The following is a 21,003-nucleotide window of genomic DNA, read 5'->3' as shown; positions in this document are numbered from 1 at the left end:
ATATTAAAACCACTCTTTTACATTAGGACCTGCTTCCTACCTCAAAGAGCCACTGAAGCTTTGATTGATCCAGTTTCTGGATTTACAGGGGAGGCCCTGCTCATTGTGGGAGACGTGACTGAAAGGCGACTTGCCGGCTCTTCTTTTCCGTGATAATATGTGAGCTTTGCAATGCTGTTTTTCGCAGCCCGTCACAGAGTTTTGACTTAATTCACATCCCCGTGCCCAGCAGAATTTCCCAGAAGTGTTGGAATCATTCCGACATCTGCACCCCGAGTTTAAAACCTGCCTTTTCTTGTTTTCAGAGTCTTCCGTGCCTTTCGTGAATTTTCTGCATTTCGCTGGAGAGGGTGCAGCGCCGATTCACCAGGGCGTCTACCTGAGTTTCAGCTGTGAAGGGAGGCTGGTTAGGCTGGGGTTGTTTTCCTCAGCGCAGAGAGGGCCGAGGGGGAACCTGATCAAGGTGTACAAAACTAGGGGGGACATGAAAATCGCTTATTGTCACAAGTAGGCTTCAATGAAGTTACTGTGAAAAGCCCCTAGTCGCCACATTCCGGCGCCTGTTCGGGGAGGCCGGTACAGGAATTGAACCGTGCTGCGGGCCTGCCTTGGTCTGCTTTAAAAGCCAGCGCTTTAGCCCAGTGTGCTAAACCAGCCCCTAAACCAGGACATAGATAGGGTGGATAGGAAGGTACCTTTCCCCTTAGTGGCGGGGTCAATAACCAGCAGTCATAGATTTAAGTTGGGGATTCAGAGGGGATTTGAGGCAAAACGTTTTCACCCAGTGGCTGCTGGGAATCTGGAACTTGCCACCTGAAAGGGGGGTAGAGGCGGGAACCCACACAACATTTAAGAAGGGTTTAGATGAGCACTTGAAACACCATAGCATACAAGGCTGTGGACCAAATGCTGGAAAATGGGATCAGAATAGATTGGTGCTTGATGGCTTAGCGTACGGAAGATGGGCCGAAGGGCCTCTTTCTGTGCTGTAAAACTCTCATCGGCGGAATTCTCCGGCCGTTTGCCAGCGGCAGGATTCTCTGATCCCGCCTGCAGCGCACCATCGCCCGCCATTTCCCAACGGCTTCAATGGGAATCCCATTGATCCCAGCGGGAGCAGAGAATCCCGCCAGCGAACGGCGCGGCGCCTCACACCACTGGGAAGCAGCTGGCTGAGACGCCGGAGAATCCCGCCCTACGACTCCATGAACAGTGCCAGAATTCAGCTGTTATTTTTCCTTGTTCACTTAAAAGTAGAAAGACAACAATTGCCATGCAATTTTCACACTGAGACACTGCCCCTTTCCAAATAAAAATAGAGTTCACACAAACGAGCACAGATTAATGTTTACCTGAGGAGGAGACAGATGTCTGTTCAGAAGAGAATATATTCTGAGAATCAGCGCCTGGCACCTCCTGCCTCCAACGTTTCCCTGAACGATACCCTTGTACACGTCTAATAGTCCTGCTAAAGTCTTTTTTTTAAAAAAGACATCCTTTTACTACAGCAGGGACACCTTTCCACAGCTGCTCTGTGCTAGTGAGATAAACAAATCCCTGTCACATCGCACTGGCTGAGAATCCCTGACTGCGTTGCTGCAGTTGTACAGACTCTGGAGTCCAGGGTGTGGCTGATTTATCTCTGACATTAACAAGTAAAGCAACGTAGACCGGTGTTCATTGATATAGGCAGCCACAGATTAGCAGATGCTGCCTGCACTCTGATGCCTGCCTGAAGTTAAATGCAGATTCACCCAGTTTGGTTGATCAGCAAATGGAGATCCGTGTCAAAATTCCCCCGTTTGGGAGGGAGAAAGTGAGCTGCGGAATTAATAATGATGCATATGCATGCGCACATTTGCACTGCAATCGTACAACTGCTGCAGGTTTTTGTGCATGTGCAGCCTGAGTCCCGGCACCAGACGAACAAAAGTGAGCTCCACTCACTGAAGGAGGGATTCGCGTGGTCGCCTCAGGCACAAACTTGTGCTTGCAGGTGCACGATGGTCTGAGTGGCCGTTTTCAGTGCTGTACAATTCTTGGAGCTTACTGCCAGGTGAATGGTGTAGATGCATTCAAAGAGAAGCTAGATAATCACATGAGGGGGGGGGAAGGAATATCGGGCATGCTGATAGGGTGAGATGAAGTGAGGTGGGAGGATGTTCGAGTGGAGCATAGACAGAGGCGTTGGGCGGGATTTGCCGGGCAGGCGCCCAGCCAGCGGGAGCATCCCGTCCCACTGTTGTCAATGGGATTCACGGCGATACCACCCTTCGCTGCCGGTAAACCCCGCCGCCAGTGTGGGACCGGAATTTCCCGCCGGCGTGAACAGCCAGTAAATCCCACCTTTTGTTGGTTGCCCCAAATAATCTGTTTCTGTGCTGGAGGTTCTAGAAAATACACACGGGCACGATTCCCATAGTGAGCGCATTTAGCCGCATGTTTCCTGGCGCTTGCAGCATCGAGAAACACATGGCTATAAAACGCGACTCGCATTTGATAAGGGGCCTCAATGGAGAATGACCGGCCAAGGTTGCACACAGCTCCATTTTCTACACTGAGGAGCTCCGATCTCCAATGTGTCCAAAGTAACCCCCTACGGGAGGGTGCCCACATCCCCCCCAAGAACCCACACAGGGCACCCCTGACATAATCACACCCATGCAAAAAAATGTCAGTTTGGCACAACCAACTTGGCACCCTGCCAGTGCTGCTGCCAGCTGGCAGTTCCACCTGGGCACTTTGGCCATGCCAGGTTGGCACCTAGGAGGCAGTGCCAGGGTGCCACCTTGCCTAAAGGGCATGAACCTAGGGGCCTCCAATTCCCCTGGGAGACCCCAATGAGTGCCATCTGTGTGGTGTCCGCACGTTCTCCCCGTGTGTGCGTGGGTTTCCTCCGGGTGCTCCGGTTTCCTCCCACAGTCCAAAGATGTGCAGGTTAGGTGGATTGGTCATGCGAAATTGCCCTTAGTGTCCAAAATTGCCCTTTGGGTTGGGTGGGGTTACTGGGTTACGGGGATAGGGCGGAGGTGTGGCCTTGGGTAGGGTGCTCCTTCCAAGAGCCGGTGCAGACTCGATGGGCCGAATGGCCTCCTTCTGCACTGTAAATTCTATGATTCTATGCCATTCCATCTGGTCCCGATTTGTGGAGACCAGTGCTCAACAGTACTCACCTGACGTCTCCGAGGCAAAGGGGATAGATCCCACCTCGGGTACCTTGCACATTAAAGTGAGGCTAGCTGTTTCGCTTTAATATGCAGATTTGCTAAAAAGTGACCCCTCATTGCAGCATCTCGCAAGATCACATTAGATCTTGCGCGGCGTTGCGAGCCGGGTAGATCCTGGGAGTGGGGTCTTCCACCTTCTATCGGTCGTGCTGCACCAAGGCGAGCTGCTTTGGAGGCGCAGCGTGGTCATAAAATCACACCCACAATTTGCACTGCAGAAATTTAGCATTGGAATTTTACGTCAATACACAGCATATGCTTAAACATTCATCCTGGTGCTCACTTAATGGTCCGTTGAGCTTATTCAGTGCATTGCTGAATTATACAGACCTCAGTGGGATCGGCAGTGAGGATGTAATAGTTTCAATGTCCCCAGCCTGATCTCTATGTGGTGACTTCTGCTGCAAATCCAGTTGTGTGGGCATCAGTTTAGGAAAAGACGGGAGCGGTGGGGGAGTCAGCTGTGATTCCTCTCATGGTTAAATAGTCCATTGCATGCACTCGCCATGACCACACATGACTAATCTACCGTCGGATGACTCACGTGCAATCAGCTACAATGGAACCATGCCCCAGCAAAGAAGCAACTCTTTGGAAAAAGAGGCTAAAAGATTGGGTAGAAAGGTAAGGATTGAAACTCTTGATGCTCGATGGGCGTTATGGTGCCTGTCATGATATTCAAACACACACATCATGATGGACACACCAACAGACAAATCAGAGCACACAACACCACAACCAATCACACACAAGGACACCAACCACATAAAAAGCACGAGCACGACACCTATGATCTGGGGACAAAGACACGGACAAGACCTGTTACAAGATCACAAACAGGGAATCCCCACGTGCAGAGTATCAAGACAAAACTGTACATAGAAAGTTTAAATAAAATAGCGTTGTACCATATACAACCATGTTGGCTCATCTGTGTGTCAGAACGCCCAACACCACATGGTACAGGAGTGGATCGATACCTGCCAACTAACCTGCCATTCTGGACATGGACCGCACCGACAAACCGCAGCCGTTGCAAGTCGCGGGGAACCTAGGTACCAATTGGAAGCTCTTCAGGCAGCGATTTGACCTGTACATCCGAGCCAACGAAAAACAGAGTGCCTCGGATGAAACGAAGATTGCAATGCTCCTCTTCTACGCAGGTCAGCACGCCCTCGACGTCTTCAACTCACTGGTGTTCGCAGAAGGCGAAAACCAATCCAAATATGACACGGTCATCCTCAAACTGGACCAGCACTTTAAGGTTGAAGTGAATGAAAGTTTTGAAAGATACTTCTTTCAGCAACGCCTGCAAGGTAAGGAGGAGCTTTTTCAACCCTTTTTGACGCACCTCCGAATTCTAGCGCAGTCCTGCGGTTACGGCACCACCACAGAGTCCATGATCAGGGACCAGATTGTTTTTGGCGTTGCCTCTAGTGGCCTACGCCAGCAGCTTCTTAAAATAAAAAGCCTCACCTTAGCGTCTGCTGTGGAAGCCTGTGTCCTCCACGAGAATGCAACCTGCCGTTTTGCCCGATTTCAGGCGTCCGAGTTGGCACGGAGGGGGTCCCCAGCCGTCGAATCGGCAAGCCAGGCCGCCCACGACGCCGAACGCATCCAGGCCGTCGATTACTTCCCGACCCACGGCCCGGACGACAGCGGCCGCTTCCCGCGCTTTTCGCGGTCTCCCGCGCTGGTGCGCGCCAAAAATAATGGCCACATCAAGGGACGCACTGCGCAGGCGCGCCCACCGCAAGATCGCACTGCGCATGCGCAGTGGCGCAACAAACGCCGTGACGTCATGACGTGCGGCTATTGTGGAGCTGTACACTTAAAAGGGCAATGTCCTGCAAAAAACCGACAGTGCCTCAGATGTGGCAAGATGGGCCACTATGCTGCCCACTGTCGTTCGGCTCAACCCATGGATCCTGCACATCCCCGACAATCTCGCAGACAAGTCAGGACCGTCCAGCCCACGCATCAAGACTTCCAGTTAAGTGATGCAGATGACCAGGATGCCTTCCGCGTTTCCGTCATCGATGTCAACAAGGTCAATGCCATCAATCCAGCCGATGAGTGGTGTGCCACCCTGACGGTCAACCGATCGCGCGTCACCTTCCGTCTGGACACCGGCGCATCCGCCAACCTGATTGCACATTCTGCATTCCAGGCCATGAAGGTCAAACCACCCATCACGCCATCCCGGCTCAAGATGGTTGATTATAACGGGAACGTCATCCCGTCCATAGGGTCTTGCCAGCTACAGATAACTCACAAGATGCACACGGCCACACTCCCCTTCGAAGTTGTCGGCTCATCAAAAGACTCGTTACTGGGCGCACAGGCGTGTAAGGTCCTTCACCTGGTACAGCGCATTATGTCTCTCTCTCCAGATGAGATATCCGACTTCCCGGATGCTGGGTTCCACGCAAATCTCCATTCCCTCCTTGCTCACAACCAGGAGGTTTTTGAAGGCATGGGGACATTGCCATACACGTATAAGATTCGACTCAAACCGGACTCCATCCCTGTCGTTCACGCACCTCGCAGGGTTCCTGCGCCACTCAAAGACCGCCTCAAGTTGCAACTGCAGGATCTTCAGGACCAAGGGGTCCTATCCAGGGTCACGGAGCCCACGCCATGGGTCAGCTCCATGGTCTGTGTAAAGAAGCCCTCTGGCGAGCTCCGCATATGTATAGATCCTAAAGATCTGAATAACAACATCATGCGGGAACACTATCCCATTCCGAAACGAGAAGACCTCACCAGCGAGATGGCGCAAGCCAAAATATTTACCAAATTGGATGCGTCCAAAGGATTTTGGCAGATCCAATTGGACCCGGCCAGCCGAAGGCTATGCACGTTCAACACCCCTTTTGGCAGATTCTGCTACAACCGGATGCCATTTGGCATCATTTCAGCATCTGAAGTTTTCCACCGCATTATGGAGCAGATGATGGAAGGCATCGAAGGGGTACGTGTATATGTGGACGATATCATCATTTGGTCCACCACTCCGCAGGAACACATGCATCGTCTACGACGTGTCTTCACCCGCATACGACAAAATGGCCTGCGTCTCAACCGCGCCAAGTGTGCCTTCGGCCAGATGGAGCTGAAATTCCTCGGGGACCACATCTCACGATCAGGGGTCCGTCCCGATGCAGACAAAGTTAGCGCCATCACAGCCATGCCACGGCCGGCTGACAAGATTCCTGGGCATGGTCAACTTCCTTGGGAAGTTCATTCCCAACCTGGCTTCTCATACAGCGAATATGCGCCATCTCGTAAAAAAATCAACAGAATTCCACTGGCAGCAATCGCATCAGCTGGAATGGGAGGAGCTCAAGCACAAACTGGTCACGGCACCAGTGCTGGCCTTCTTTGACACGACTCGCCCTACAAAGATCTCAACAGACGCCAGCCAATCTGGTATTGGAGCGGTACTCCTGCAAAAAGACAGCACGTCGTCATGGGCCCCAGTTGCATATGCTTCACGAGCCATGACCCCTACCGAACAGCGCTATGCGCAAATAGAAAAAGAATGCCTGGGCTTGTTAACTGGACTGGACAAGTTCCACGACTATGTGTATGGCCTGCCACAATTTACGGTTGAAACTGACCACCGCCCCCTGGTCAACATCATTAACAAAGACCTGGACGACATGACCCCTCGCCTCCAGCGCATCTTACTTAAACTCAGGAGGTATGATTTCGAACTGATCTACACTCCGGGGAAGGATCTCATCGTGGCGGACACGCTCTCCCGAGCAGTGAGCACACCACCAGATGCGGAGGGGTTCGTGCGTCAAATTGAAGCTCACGTGACTCTGACAGCAGCAAATCTGCCAGCTGATGATCCAAGTCTGGCCCACATACGCGCAGAGACGGCGACTGACCCCCTTCTGCAGCGAGTGATGCGCCACATGACGGAAGGGTGGCTCAAAGGGCAGTGCCCCCAGTTTTATAATGTGCGAGATGACCTTACCAACATAGACGGGGTCCTTATGAAATTAGACAGGATCGTTATTCCGCACAGCATGCGCCAGATGATTCTTAATCAACTACACGAAGGCCACTTGGGCGTCGAAAAATGCAGACGAAGGGCCCGAGAGGCGGTATATTGGCCGGGTATTAATGAAGACATAGCCAACATGGTGCTCAATTGCACAACCTGTCAGAGGTTTCAGCCGGCGCAACCTCCGGAGACGCTTCTACCACACGAGTTGGTGACGTCCCCCTGGGCGAAGGTGGGTGTTGACCTATTTCACGCGCTTGGCAGAGATCACATCGTTATTATAGACTACTTCTCAAACTACCCGGAAGTCATGCCTCTCCATGATCTGACGTCGTCCGCAGTCATTGGGGCCTGCAAGGAAACATTTGCTCGCCATGGCATTCCAAGGACTGTCATGTCAGACAATGGACCCTGCTTCGCCAGCCGTGAATGGTCGTCCTTTGCCGCAGCATATGGTTTCACTCATGTGACATCCAGCCCTCTACATCCACAGTCGAACGGGAAGGCTGAAAAGGGCGTCCACATTGCCAAGCGGCTCCTGTGCAAGGCGGCTGCTGCCGGATCGGACTTTAACCTCGCCTTGCTGGCCTATCGATCGGCCCCGCTATCCACGGGTCTCTCGCCAGCGCAGCTACTAATGGGTCGCTCCCTCAGGACGACGGTACCGTCCATCCTGGCACCAACAACAGACCATGAGACGGTTCTTCGGAACATGCAAATGCAGCGTGATCGCCAGAAAAGTCAGTACGACACACGAGCGACGGACCTGCCCCCCCTGTCCTCCGGGGACAAAGTACGCGTCCATCAACCGTATGGTGGCTGGTCAGCACCGGCCGAAGTCCTCCGACATGTGGCTCCCCGCTCGTTCCTGGTTCGCATGCCGGATGGTTCAGTGCGTCGCCGCAATCGGCGCGCCCTTCGCCGACTTCCACGCTCACAGCCACACAGTACGCACACGCCAGATCCTCAACAGGCTTCCGAGGATGACTTTGTGGAGCTGCTGCAGGTCACGCCCTCTCCATCGCCACCCATGGCCAGGCCTGCACAGCAGCCGGTGGTTCTTGACCCACCCTTGAGGCGGTCAACCCGAACTCGTCGCAAGCCCATTAGACTGGACTTATAACACCGTTCATATGTCTAACAAGTTACACAATTTTATATGATAACCTGTTGTTGTTTATCGTTCCAGATATCGTCTGACTGGACCACTGTTCAAGTTTTTTTCTCGTTCGCATTCATGTTCTGTTATGGTACAACCTTGTTCATGTGACGCACCCGACATCGCCCCATGTAAATAGTTACGTCATATGCACATGCTGTGCACAACACACACACACTCTTAGATGCACTCACGACGCGATCATATTTATTACCACGTAGGCACATATCTTTGTAAAAAGGGGGATGTCATGATATTCAAACACACACATCATGATGGACACACCAACAGACAAATCAGAGCACACAACACCACAACCAATCACACACAAGGACACCAACCACATAAAAAGCACGAGCACGACACCTAGTGGTCAGTGGGTCTGGGGACAAAGACACGGACAAGACCTGTTACAAGATCACAAACAGGGAATCCCCACGTGCAGAGTATCAAGACAAAACTGTACATAGAAAGTTTAAATAAGATAGCGTTGTACCATATACAACCGTGTTGGCTCATCTGTGTGTCAGAATGCCCAACACCACAGTGCCCACTGTATGCCACGTGGAACTGAATGTCAGGTGATCCACATGAACAGCCGATATGACACTGTCCAGTTGCCACAGCCCTCCGAAATTAATTTTTACCCCGCAAAACTTTACCTCACAATAGGCGACATGTGGATTTTTTCTGTAACATGCTCCCCGAAAACGTGACACCTTTTTTGGGGATGCTGATGAAAATGCTGGCTGGTCCACTATCGTGGTTTTAATGCTTGTTTTTTGCAGGTATCAGATTGACAAGGCCTTGCCTGCAACAAGATTTGATGGTTAAATGATTTAACCACTGGAGAGAACTATGGAGACCAAGAGGAAAGTACTTCAAAGATTTTTAATGTAATTTTCTTGGTCAGAAAAAAATAAGGTGAAAGAGAAAAATTGCACTTAAAGCCAGAGGGCGAGAAAATGGAAAAGCCTGGATATTAGGCTGCACCCCGCTCTGAGCGATGGTCACCCCTCCCAACAGCTCCTCATCGTTGCAGATGGCCAGCTGCAGGTGTCTGGGGGTGATGTGGGTCTTCTTGTTGTCCCTGTCAGCTGCCAGATGCTCGAGCACAGCAGCTAGGTGGACCGGGGCTCGGGCACCCACACGCTCAGCATAGTTGCCCTTTCTCAGGAGCCCGTGAACATGGCCCGTGGGGAACTACAGTCCAGCCCCGGGAGGAGCGAGACTTGGCCTTGGCCCGAGCTTTACCGCCAGTCTTTCCCCTTCCAGACATTGTCACAATCTCACAAGCAGTGATTCAGTTTGACAGGGCCCAATGTGAAATAATACCCAACAAGCTACTTCAAGAGACATCTATTCCCCAGGATCCGCCAACTTTTAACTGTAAACTTCACTTTGGCTGTAGTTATTTTCATTTTTGAGTTTATGCACCAAATACAATATTATTTCCCTTTGCATTTTATTTCATTTCCTGTATTTCTGCCCACATCCTTATTTTTATAATTTGGAAAACGACAAACACATTCAGATCGACAGACAATAAATAGCAGAGTTTGGGTCTGAGCAGTGTTTAATATCCGATACAGCCCTGATCACAAAAAAGAGATAAGGTTCAAAGCGACGCAATTTGTCAAAGCACAGAGCAGAAAGCTGTCTGAGGAACAGGATGAATGGGGCAGGTGAGACAATTCAATAGAACAGGTCTAGCGAAAGCCAGGTAAGCAAAGGGGAAACATTGGGCTGAATTCTCCGCATCCCATCGCCGACAGCAAGGATTGCAACCGGGAGGAGAATAGCGCACAACGGGAAAAAAGTCACGATTTACGCCCGGCGCCGCTTCCATCGCCATACTCAGGTCTCCCACTGGCGACGTTATTTACATGGATTTAAATATCATTAGTGGTTTGGACACTTCATGCTCCACCCTTCCGTGATGCTCCGCCCCTCTTAAGCAGAAGCCTCGCAGGCGCGAATCGATGCAGGTACTTACAAACGGGGTCTGGACGCCATGGCTGTTGAAGGGGAGCAGGCGGCCAGAAAAACTCTCAAAAACCCTCAAATATTCTCAGGCTTGCTGGGGGGGGGGGGGGGGGGGGGGGGGGTGACTGCCCAAGTCAGGGGCCGTAGCAGGGAGTGACTTAATGGCGGGGGGGTTCGGCGTGAGCTAGGGGTGGTGGTGGGGGGTGGCCCGGGGGGTGGCGAGGGGGTGTCCAGAGGGACACTATCTGGCAGGCCGGGTCCATGCGTGGCCGGCACCATGTTGTACAGCGCGGGCGCGGCAGGTCATTGACGTGCGCATGCGCAGCCACGGACCCGGCAATTCTCCAGCCGTTTATATCGGGGAGGCCGGGCGTTTTGCGTGGCGCGGCTGCTAGCTGCTAGCCCCTCACCGGTCAGAGGATCGGTGCTGGGGCCTCGCCGATCTTTCCCACATAAAACGCCACGGATCCTCCGGACATAGCCTGGAAATCGGAGAATCCAGCCCAGAATACCCAACAAAGAATAATGAGCCATAGAGAATGGGATAAAAAGTAAACAAGGAAGGTGGGCGGGATTCTCCCCTACCCGGCGGGGCGGGGGGTCCCGGCGGGATGGAGTGGCGGGAACCACTCCAGCGTCGGGCCGCCCCAAAGGTGCGGATTTCTCCGTGCCTTTCGGGGTCAAGCCCTCACCTTTAGGGGCTAGGCCGGAGTGGTTGCTGTCCCGCCGGCTGGCGTGGAAGGCCTTTGGCGCCACATCGGCCGGGGCCGAAGGGACTCCGCCGGCTAGCGGAAGTCCGCGCATGCACGGGACCATCAACGGCTGCTGACGTCATCCCCGCGCATGCGCAGGGGGGGTCACCTCCGCGTCGGCCGTAGCCTCCTAATCATAGCTGACACCCTGTCCCGAGCCATTGACTCTGACAGTTCCCCTCCGGCATCCATTAACGATGTAGAAGCTGATGCACAGTTGTGCAGAGAGACACTCCTGGCATCAGACGAGAGGCTGCAGCAAATTCGGCTGGCTACACGAGAAGATGTGACCTTGCTCCAGGTCATGCCATGGCTGGCCAAGAATTCGGTGCCCACAGTTCCAAAACGTCAAAACTGAACTATCTGTGGTGGATGGCGTAATACTGCGAAATGACAGAATCGTCATTTCACTGGCGCTCCAATCAGACATGCCCCGCAGGATTCATGAGGGACATCTTGGAATCAAGAATGCAAAAGAAGAGCACGGCAATCCGTGTACTGGCCTGGGATAAATGAGGACATAACAAACATGGTACTCACGTGTGACATGTGTCAAAAACATCAACCGGCACAAGGCAAGGAGCCACTCCAGCAGCATGAGCTGGCTAGGTCACCGTGGGACAAAGTTGGCATAGACTTTCACTCCATGGGTCGAAGCTACGTTCTATTCATTGATTATCACTCCAACTTTCCGGAAGTAATGAAACTCCCGGATCTCATATCTGCAACAGTTATCAAAGCCTGCAAGGAAACATTCTCGAGGCACGGTATTCACAAACAGTCATGTCCGATAATGGTCCTTGCTTTGCGAGCTGGGAGTGGACGGAATTCTCCAAGACATACAACTTTAACCATGTGACATCGAGTCCACACTTTCCCCAATCCAACGGCAAAGTAGAGAAAGGTGTACACATTATTAAGCAACTCATAAGCAAGGCCACTGACTCGAATTCCGACATACACTTGGCTCTATTAACATATCGGTCATCACCGTTGAGCTCAGGGCTATCACCGGCTCAAATGCCAATCAATCGAGATGTGAGGACAGCACTACCAGCGTTACGCTTCAGCAATCCGGATCACTCACAAGTGCTGGACAAGATGCGCCACCAACGACACACACAAAAGCAGCACTATGACCGACGTGCAAAATTGCTGCATCCGCTAGCGATCAATGACATGGTTCGCCTGCGACACCCTGGTGGAGGATGGTCCAACACGGCAATGGTGCCACGACGAGTCTCGCCACGATCGTACATTGTAAAGTCCGACGAGGGTGTGCTGTTCAGACACAATCGACGAGACCTGCTGAAGGTTCCACCTCATCAACCTGTCTTTCCGACGTTAGATCTGCAGGACACTATCATTCGACATCCCATGACACCATCAGCCAGTGACCTGATGGATATTAAAACCTCAGGGTCTCCATGCCCACTTCGGAGATCGACCCGAATCAGACGAGCGCCCAACCGTCTGAACGTGTGAACATTGCACTGATGCAATCATTGATTTCTGTAATGTATTTGGGCACGACACCAATTGAGTTTGTTCCATTTAGTTACAACACTGCAACTATGTTTAAAAAAGAGAAAAGGGGCGATGTAGTGATCTTTACATGGGTATGTACAGAAGTGGTTGATGGGAAATGGAAAGATCACTAGGGGGCAGCACTGTGGGGTATAAAAGAAGAAGCAAGCAGCCCTCGGGGCTCTTTGGCTGATTAGACTGTAAGGAGAGTAGAAGCAGAGATTTAGCTCAGGGCTGCTAGTGTGGTCAGCCCTAGTTGTTGTTTGTAAAAGTTGTAACCTTTCTATTAGTATAGTTCTTAAAGTAAGAACTCACGCAGTTGTTAAGTTCTGTTACTCAATAAACCTTACATAAACTTCTGGAAGACTTCGAGCCTTCTTCCGGAAGCCTCTGCTGTAAGTGGATTGAGTAGCACATGTTACCTACCACACAGGTAACAAAACAACATGGACTACTAGAGAGCTTACATATTCAGCACTAACGAGAAACAGCCCTTTACATCAGAGTCTCAGAACATAAAGTACTGGGAAAAGATTTGTTGATTGTCAACAATCTACACTGGCTGGGATCAGATGACAGCCTTTTAAATCTATAATTATTACAGAACTATGCAATATGAGTCTATCATTCTATGTTTTGGAATCTACACTTAAACTGTAACAGTTTAATGAAAATCAAACTTGCTTGCCAAAAGGACATAATGGGCGGGATTCTCACAGCCCGAGGCCGGGCCCGAGAATCTCCGCAACCGGCGCGAATCGCGCCACAACGCCCCAACGCCGGGACGCGATTCCCCACAGAGCGGAAAATCACCATCATTGGCGCCGGCGCGGCGGCAGCCGGGGGCCGCTCTACAGGGCCCCCCCGGCCATTCTCGGCCCGCGATGGGCCGAACGGCCGTGTCAAAAAACCCAAGTCCCGCCGGCGCCGTTCGCACTTGCTCTCAGCCGGCGGGAACTCGGCGTGGAAGGGTCGGGGCTGGCCTGTGGGGGAGGGGGGGGTCCGACTATGGGGGGGGGGGGGGCCTCCGATGTAGTCCGGCCCACGATTGGGGCCCACCAATCGGCGGGCTGGCCTCTCTGGCTGGGGGCATCCTTTCTTCCGCGCCGGCCCCGTAGCCTTGCGCCATGTTGCGTCGGGGCCAGCGCGGAGAAGGGAGACACAACGCATGCGCGCGTTGGCGCCGGTGCCACTGCGCATGCGCAGACCCCGCGGCACCAAGTTCACGCCAGGATCAGCAGCTGGAGCAGCGTGGGCCGCTTGAGTGCCGTGCTGGCCCCCTGTAGGTGCCAGAATTGCTGAACCTGAGGCCATGTTGACGCCGTTTCTGACAGCGTCAACACTTAGCCTCAGGATCAGAGAATCCCGCCCAATACTCTGGTACAATTGAGCTTGTATTAATAAAGTAACTTTTACAACATCAGGAGTTCCCAGAGCACTTTCCAGCAGATGAAATACGCTTAAAGTGCAGTCACTGTTGCAATGTGGGTAGCACAGCAGCCAACCTGCGCACAGCAAGATTTCGCAAACAGCAATACGATACCTGACCAGGTAATCTGATTCTGTGACATTTATTGCAGGCCATATATTGGTCAGATGCCTTGGGCAACTCCCCTACCCTTCCACAAGTAGTGCCATGAGATCTTTTATATCTGCATGAGCAGACAGATGAAGCCTAGGTTTAAGACCGTATCCAAATGACAGTACTCTGATAAGATAGTACTTCCACAATACTGCACTGAAGGTCATAGGCCCAAACCTCTGGAGTGGGACTGGAAGCTACAATCTTCTGTCTCGGGTGTGACAGTCCTGTCACCATGCGTCGTTTGAGGGAAATCTAATCTACATGTATTGAATATTGAATCTGGTCCCATGGCTAAACTTTCGACTGTTTTAAAAAAAATTATTTATTCACAGGATGTGGGTATTACAAGCATTTATTATCCATAAGACAATAAGACATAGGAGCACAATTAGGCCACTCGGCCCATCGAGTCTGCTCCACCATTCAATCATGGCTGATATTTTTCTCATCCCCTTTCTCCTGCCTTCTCCCCATAACACCTGATCCCCTTATTAATCAAAAACCTATCTATCTCTATCTCTGTGTACTTCAGAATTATTACTGCAGGCATTTTGATTACCAGTCTAGTAGCAGAACCACTCCACAATTCAGCCCTCAATGCTCATGGAACAAAAGAGCCAAGATCTGGAACTGAGAAGACAGTTCCCCTTTTAGATTAAAGGTCCAGTGGGGTATCTTTTATGTACATATCGAAGCACATTTTGTTCCGTTAATACGATGATTTTCCTGTTTAATCCATCTATTTGTATTTCAGGTAGGGTAAAGCTTATCCCATCGCTTGACGTTAGAGCTGTACTGCAAGTGTGTCGGACCAGTTGCTGGCATTAGCCCAACATGGGCAATAGGTCTTCTTCAATATGATTCATCTTTATTGCAAGTTTCTCTGCCCTCCGTGTAGAACTTTAGCATTTTCCTGGCAGGATGAATTATGTGCACAAGGGCAGAACCTCTGAGAAAATGTATTAATCAGCATTATAATCGCACATGTCTGTAAATCAGTAGTGATGTAGGACGAATGAAAGAGATTATTGTAAAATGTTATGGATACGCGCACCTTTGTGTAGGTTCTTAGACAGTGCAACTTTGTAGAAAATTGAGTTAGATTTGAAATTGTAAAATCAGAGAATCATTGAATTTACAGTGTAGAAGGAGGCCATTCGGCCCATCGAGTCTGCACAGGTCCTTGTAAAGAGCACCCTACTTAAACCCATGCCTTCACCCCATCCTCGCAACCCGGTAGCCCCACCTAACCTTTGGACACTAAGGGGCAATTTAGCATGGCCAATCCACCTAACCTGAACATCTTTGGACTGTGGGAGGAAACCGGAGCACCCGGAGGAAACCCACGCAGACACGGGGAGAATGTGCAGACTCCGCACAGACAGTGACCCAAGCCAGGAATCAAACCCGGATCCCTGGTGCTGTGAAGCAACAGTGCTAACCACTGTGCTGCCGAGCCGCCCATGTGGAGGCCAATTTGGAGAAAGTAGTGTCATTGGCCGATAAGTCAGTAACTGCAGGGCACCAATTTAATTAAAGTGACCAATGAAATAAAAAAAGCGATTGGGAGACATTTCTACCGAGGGGGCTGCTGGGATAAGGGAAGGGTAATTTTGACTGACTACCTGAAGCATTAAAGAGCCTCCTAGGTAGCCAAAATGAGGTCCTCAGTTGCAACATCGATTCATCCGGCATTCAGCATTGGACACCATCTTGGTAAAGGAGTTGATACCAGGGATAGGAATGTCTACCCAGAGGCACGTCAAATAGCTGACTGCCACTTAAGGTGCCTGCAAGTGCTCATCAAAGAGGCTGCATGGCATTTTGATAGATGGTGATTCAGCCAGCACTTCTCATAATAGCAACTCGTCATTGATGGTAATATCAAACGCTGCTTAAAGGCAAACTCACCATTCCATATACATTGCTGCTGGAGCTGTGTGCAGTACCTCAGCAACATATTCAGAGATTCTCTGGGGCACTTTGTCAAGACTTCACCAACACTAAAAAAACATTAATTCTGGAAATTCTCTGAGGACTTCACCTAAAAAGAGTAAGTGATGTTACTCAACTTTATGGATGTCGTCAGGAGAAAGAGAAAAGTACCACATCCACAAAGGTATTCACTCTCTCCGTCAGTCCCTGAACCACCCTGCAACATGCCGCTAAGCACCAGGCGATGAACGCTGCACCTTCAACGGAAGAGGGTGCAAGGCATTTACTACTCCATGAAAATGTTGTCTTGTCAGCACTCAAGTGCTAACCCTTCAAGTTTATGGTTTAGCACCTCTAGGCAATCAGGTCCAGGATTGTGTGTTAAATTCAAACTTTCAAACCAGCGGGATTTATTACCATACCAGCCACTTGGCACCTGTTTTCTCAATCCGGCCAAAATAACCCTGGAATGTCTTTCCAGGAACAGTGGGAAATTCAAATCCAAACATCGTTTAAAGAGCATTGGATATGGCCGGCACGGTAGCACAGTGGTTACCACTGTTGCTTCACAACGCCAGGGTCCCAGGTTCGATTCACGCTTGGGTCACTGTCTGGGTGGAGTCTGGACGTTCTCACCGTGTCTGCATGGGTTTCCTCCGCGTGCTCCAGTTTCCTCCCACTTGTCCTTGCTAGGTGAATTGGACATTCTGAATTTTCCCTCTGTGTACCCGAACAGGCGCCGGAGTGTGGCGACTAGGGGATTTTCACAGTAACTTCATTGCAGTGTTAATGTAAGCCAACTTGTGACAATAATAAAGATTATTTTTACAAATATATGACAAAATGAAAATAATAGGGATACGAGGTCAAGGCAGCATAATCAGATTTAAATAGGTGAACCTTTCAGGGAGATAGCACAGGTATAAGAGGCCATATGATCTCCTTCTGTGACAAAACATTCTAGGATTTTATTAGCCAACAAAAGCAAAAACGATAGCTCATTGGATAATGTCTTTATCCAAATGTTCTTTCACTCAGGACGAATACTTTCATACTACAACTACAGTAAAGCAAAGAAAATGGATTGCACCAGCACTTTTGGACAACTGTGCATAGAAGCCAAGGCAGTGAGGGATATTGGTTCAATATCTTTCTTCACTTGATCCCGCTAAGCTGGAAGTCTCAGCCAGGCTGCTAAGAAGAGTCCCTAAGGCACGGAGGAGGAGAAGTCAGACTGCTTGAACTAATTGTTCAAGAGTAGCAAATTCAGGAGAGCAAACTAAAATAAGGGGCTGCTTTAGCACAGGGCTAAATCGCTGGCTTTGAAAGCAGACCAAGGCAGGTCAGCAGCACGGTTCAATTTCCGTACCAGCCTCCCCGAACAGGTGCAGGAATGTGGCGACTAGGGGCTTTTCACAGTAACTTCATTTGAAGTTTACTGGTGACAATAAGCGATTTTCATTTTCATTTCATTTCATTAAAATGCAGGCCCTCACTGAATCCTATTTTCTATTAGTCAGCATAGATAATGGGTTTTGGGGGAGGAAGTTATTTTCAGCACTGTGAACAGCTCTCTTGTTCATACCAATGTGCACAATTATAATACTGTCTGTGAGCAGTTCCCGCTGCTTGGAAAGTCTCTGGAGTAACTAAGAGAATTGAAGAGCAATGGGGCAATACTCAATGAAAGATAATTCCTGTTTTATTGACCATTGACATTTGATTTTTGTGCCAATTTGCAAAGGGGCAGACGTCACACTGTGCAGATATGTAAGTCACCAGTCTGTGGAATGTCAGTGCTATGGAATGAGACAGTTTCCCATCTCAAGCATGTGGCATCAAGAATAGCCTGGTTTGAGTACAAATATAGGTTAGCAGCAAAATGGGTCCTTCATCAGTCTCCCCAAAGTCTATTGAAATCACTCCCTATACTTGCCATCCGTGTCCTTTCTAAGCGTGATTATCCATTTGGTCCCAATTAGTACCAATCCAAACACAAGTCATGTAGATAAAAGCAAAATGCTGGAAATCTGAAATAAAACCAGGAAGTGCAGGAAAAACCCAGCAAGCTTGGCAGCATCTGTGGTAAGAGAAACCAAGCCAACATTCTGAGTCAAATATTACCCTTCAGAAGCAGAAAGGTCATATTCGATTTGTATCGTTAACCAATCAAGTAGAAGTGTGGTAGCAAACAAAATAACCCTTTATCCCCTCACGCTTTACTGGATTTAAGCACATTTCCCAGAGATGAGAGATCACTCAAGCACAGTGGTTAGCACTGTTGCTTCACATCTCCAGGGTCCCAGGTTCGATTCTGGTTTGGGTGACTGTCTGTGTGGAGTTTGCGCTTTCTTCCTGTGTCTGCGTAGGTTTCCTCCGGGTTCTCCGGTTTCCTCCCACAGTCCAAAGACGTGCAGGTTAGCTGGATTGGCCATGATAAATTCCCCTTCGTGTTCAGAAAGGTCAGGTGGGGTTACTGGGTTATGGGAATATGGTGTTGTGGGCTTAAGTAGGATGCTCTTTCCAAGTGTTCAGAAAGGTCAGGTGATGTTACTGGGTTATGGGAATATGGTGTGCCGACCATGCTGCCCGTCTGAACTAAAATCTTCTACACTTCCGGGGTCCGTATGCCTCTATTCCCATCCTATTCATGTATTTGTCAAGATGCCCCTTAAACGTCACTATCGTCCCTGCTTCCATCACCTCCTCCGGCAGCGAGTTCCAGGCACCTACTACCCTCTGTGTAAAAAACTTGCCTTGTACATCTTCTCTAAACCTTGCCACCTTAAACCTATGCCCCTTAGTAATTGACCCCTCTACCCTGGGAAAAAGTCTCTGATTATCCACTCTGTCTATGCCCCTCATAATTTTGTAGACATCTATCAGGTCGCTCCACAACCTCCTTCATTCCAGTGAGAACAAACCAAGTTTATTCAACCTCTCCTCATAGCTAATGCCCTCCATACCAGGCAACATCCTGGTAAATCTCTTCTGCACCCTCTCTAAAGCCTCCACATCCTTCTGGTAGTGTGGCGACCAGAATTGAACACTATACTCCAAGTGTGGCCTAACTAAGGTTCTATACAGCTGCAACATGACTTGCCAATTTTTATACTCAATGCCCCGGCCAATGAATGCAAACCTGCCGTATGCCTTCTTGGCTACCTTCTCCACCTGTGTTGCCCCTTTCAGTGATTTGTGGACCTGTGCACCTAGATCTCTCTGACTGTCAATGCTCTGGAGGGTTCTACCATTCACTGTATATTCCCATATCTGTATTAGACTTCCAAAATGCATTACCTCATATTTGGCTGGATTAAACTCCATCTGCCATCTCTCTGCCCATGTCTCCAAACGATCTAAATCCTGCTGTATCCTCTGACAGCCCGCAACTCTATCCTCAATTCCACCAAACGTTGTGTCATTCGCAAACTTACTAATCAGACCAGTTACATTTTCCTCCAAATCATCTATATATATACTACGAACAGCAAAGGTCCCAGCACTGATCCCTGCAGAACATCACTAGTCACAGTCCTCCAATCAGAAAAGCACCCTTCCATTGCTACTCTCTGCCCTCTATGACCTAGCCAGTTCTATATCCATCTTGCCAGCTCACCTCTGATCCCGAGTGACTTCACCTTTTGCACCAGTCTGCCATGTGGGACTTTGTCAAAGGCCTTACTGAAGTCCATATAGACAACATCCACTGCCCTACCTGCATCAATCATCTTTGTGACCTCCTCGAAAAACTCTATCAAGTTAGTGAGAAACGACCTCCCCTTCACAAAACCGTATTGCCTCTCGCTAATACATCCTGCTTCCAAATGGGAGTCGATCCAGTCTCGAAGAATTCTCCCCAGTAATTTCCCTACCACTGACGTAAGGCTCACCGGCCTGTAATTCCCTGGATTATCCTTGTTACCCTTCTTAAACAAAGGAACAACATTGGCTATTCTCCAGTCCTCCAGGGCATCACCTGAAGACAGTGAGGATCCAAAGATTTCTGTCAAGGCCTCAGCAGTTTTCTCTCTTGCCTCCTTCAGTATTCTGCTCACCACTGTGCCACCGTACCGCCATTACACCTACAGCCATCAGCCACCCTCCAGTACCTAAACTGATTTAAATACTGACTTTGTCTGCAGGTGACAAGATGTGAAGACCTTAATTCCATTTACAAAATTGTCTAATATACATCACTGAATAAACAGACAACAAGGAATGAATGCAAGACCATAATCTGATTGCTGATCACATTCACAAATGGCTCGAGCCTCCTTCTCCCGTTTTCTAATATTATGTGAATTTCTCCATTAGATTTCAGTTTTGACTCCCATCCATTTTCTACCCACAATATTTTGATTGTAATGGACACTTTGACTGATTTTCAATGCAATAGCCAATCTTGCTCAATAAAAAAAATGATCAATAACTCCAGGTAGTTTTAACAAAAATGTATTTTTTTGCTTCAAAGCTGAAAGCAGTTGCTGGAAGGCTGAAATATCTAATGGGAAGATCTAGACGCACTCAACAGATCAAGCAGGAGAGAAATGTAGGAATCTGACAAAAGGTTAATCAACCTGAAACTCCACGGATCTACTTTCTAGCGTTTTTGGTTTACGTTTCATTCATCAGCCATGTCATCATTAAAGTGAAATAAACTGCATTAGAAAATTCTAGTCACACTGTTAGAGAAAGAAACAATATTCACCGAATAATATCGCTGCGATTCAAGCTTCCCTTGTTTAAAAAAATCTATTTTTCCCTACATTGCAGAAGGAGGCCCATCTAGTCTGCACCGACCCTCTGAAAGA

The 21,003-nt window shown here is 49.6% G+C and overlaps 1 protein-coding gene across 4 annotated transcripts in view; it reads right to left on the bottom strand.

Moving 5' to 3' along the window:
- Positions 1 to 21,003, bottom strand: part of LOC140387417 (synaptic vesicle glycoprotein 2B-like) — a 297,753-nt gene that overhangs the window by 117,335 nt on the left and 159,415 nt on the right. The window contains exon 1 of one of the 4 annotated variants that reach the window (XM_072470502.1): positions 1,353 to 1,624. The exons of the other annotated variants lie outside the window; for them this stretch is intronic. The gene's annotated coding sequence lies outside the window, so the exon portion shown is untranslated. Of the gene's footprint in view, positions 1 to 1,352; positions 1,625 to 21,003 lie in introns of those variants that run through there. 4 annotated transcript variants of the gene reach the window in all.

This window comes from Scyliorhinus torazame, chromosome 12, assembly GCF_047496885.1.
Source record: "Scyliorhinus torazame isolate Kashiwa2021f chromosome 12, sScyTor2.1, whole genome shotgun sequence".
Taxonomy (NCBI): Eukaryota; Metazoa; Chordata; class Chondrichthyes; order Carcharhiniformes; family Scyliorhinidae; genus Scyliorhinus; species Scyliorhinus torazame.
Note: the sequence above shows the minus strand (reverse complement) of the source record. Positions and strands in the feature narration are given on the sequence as shown.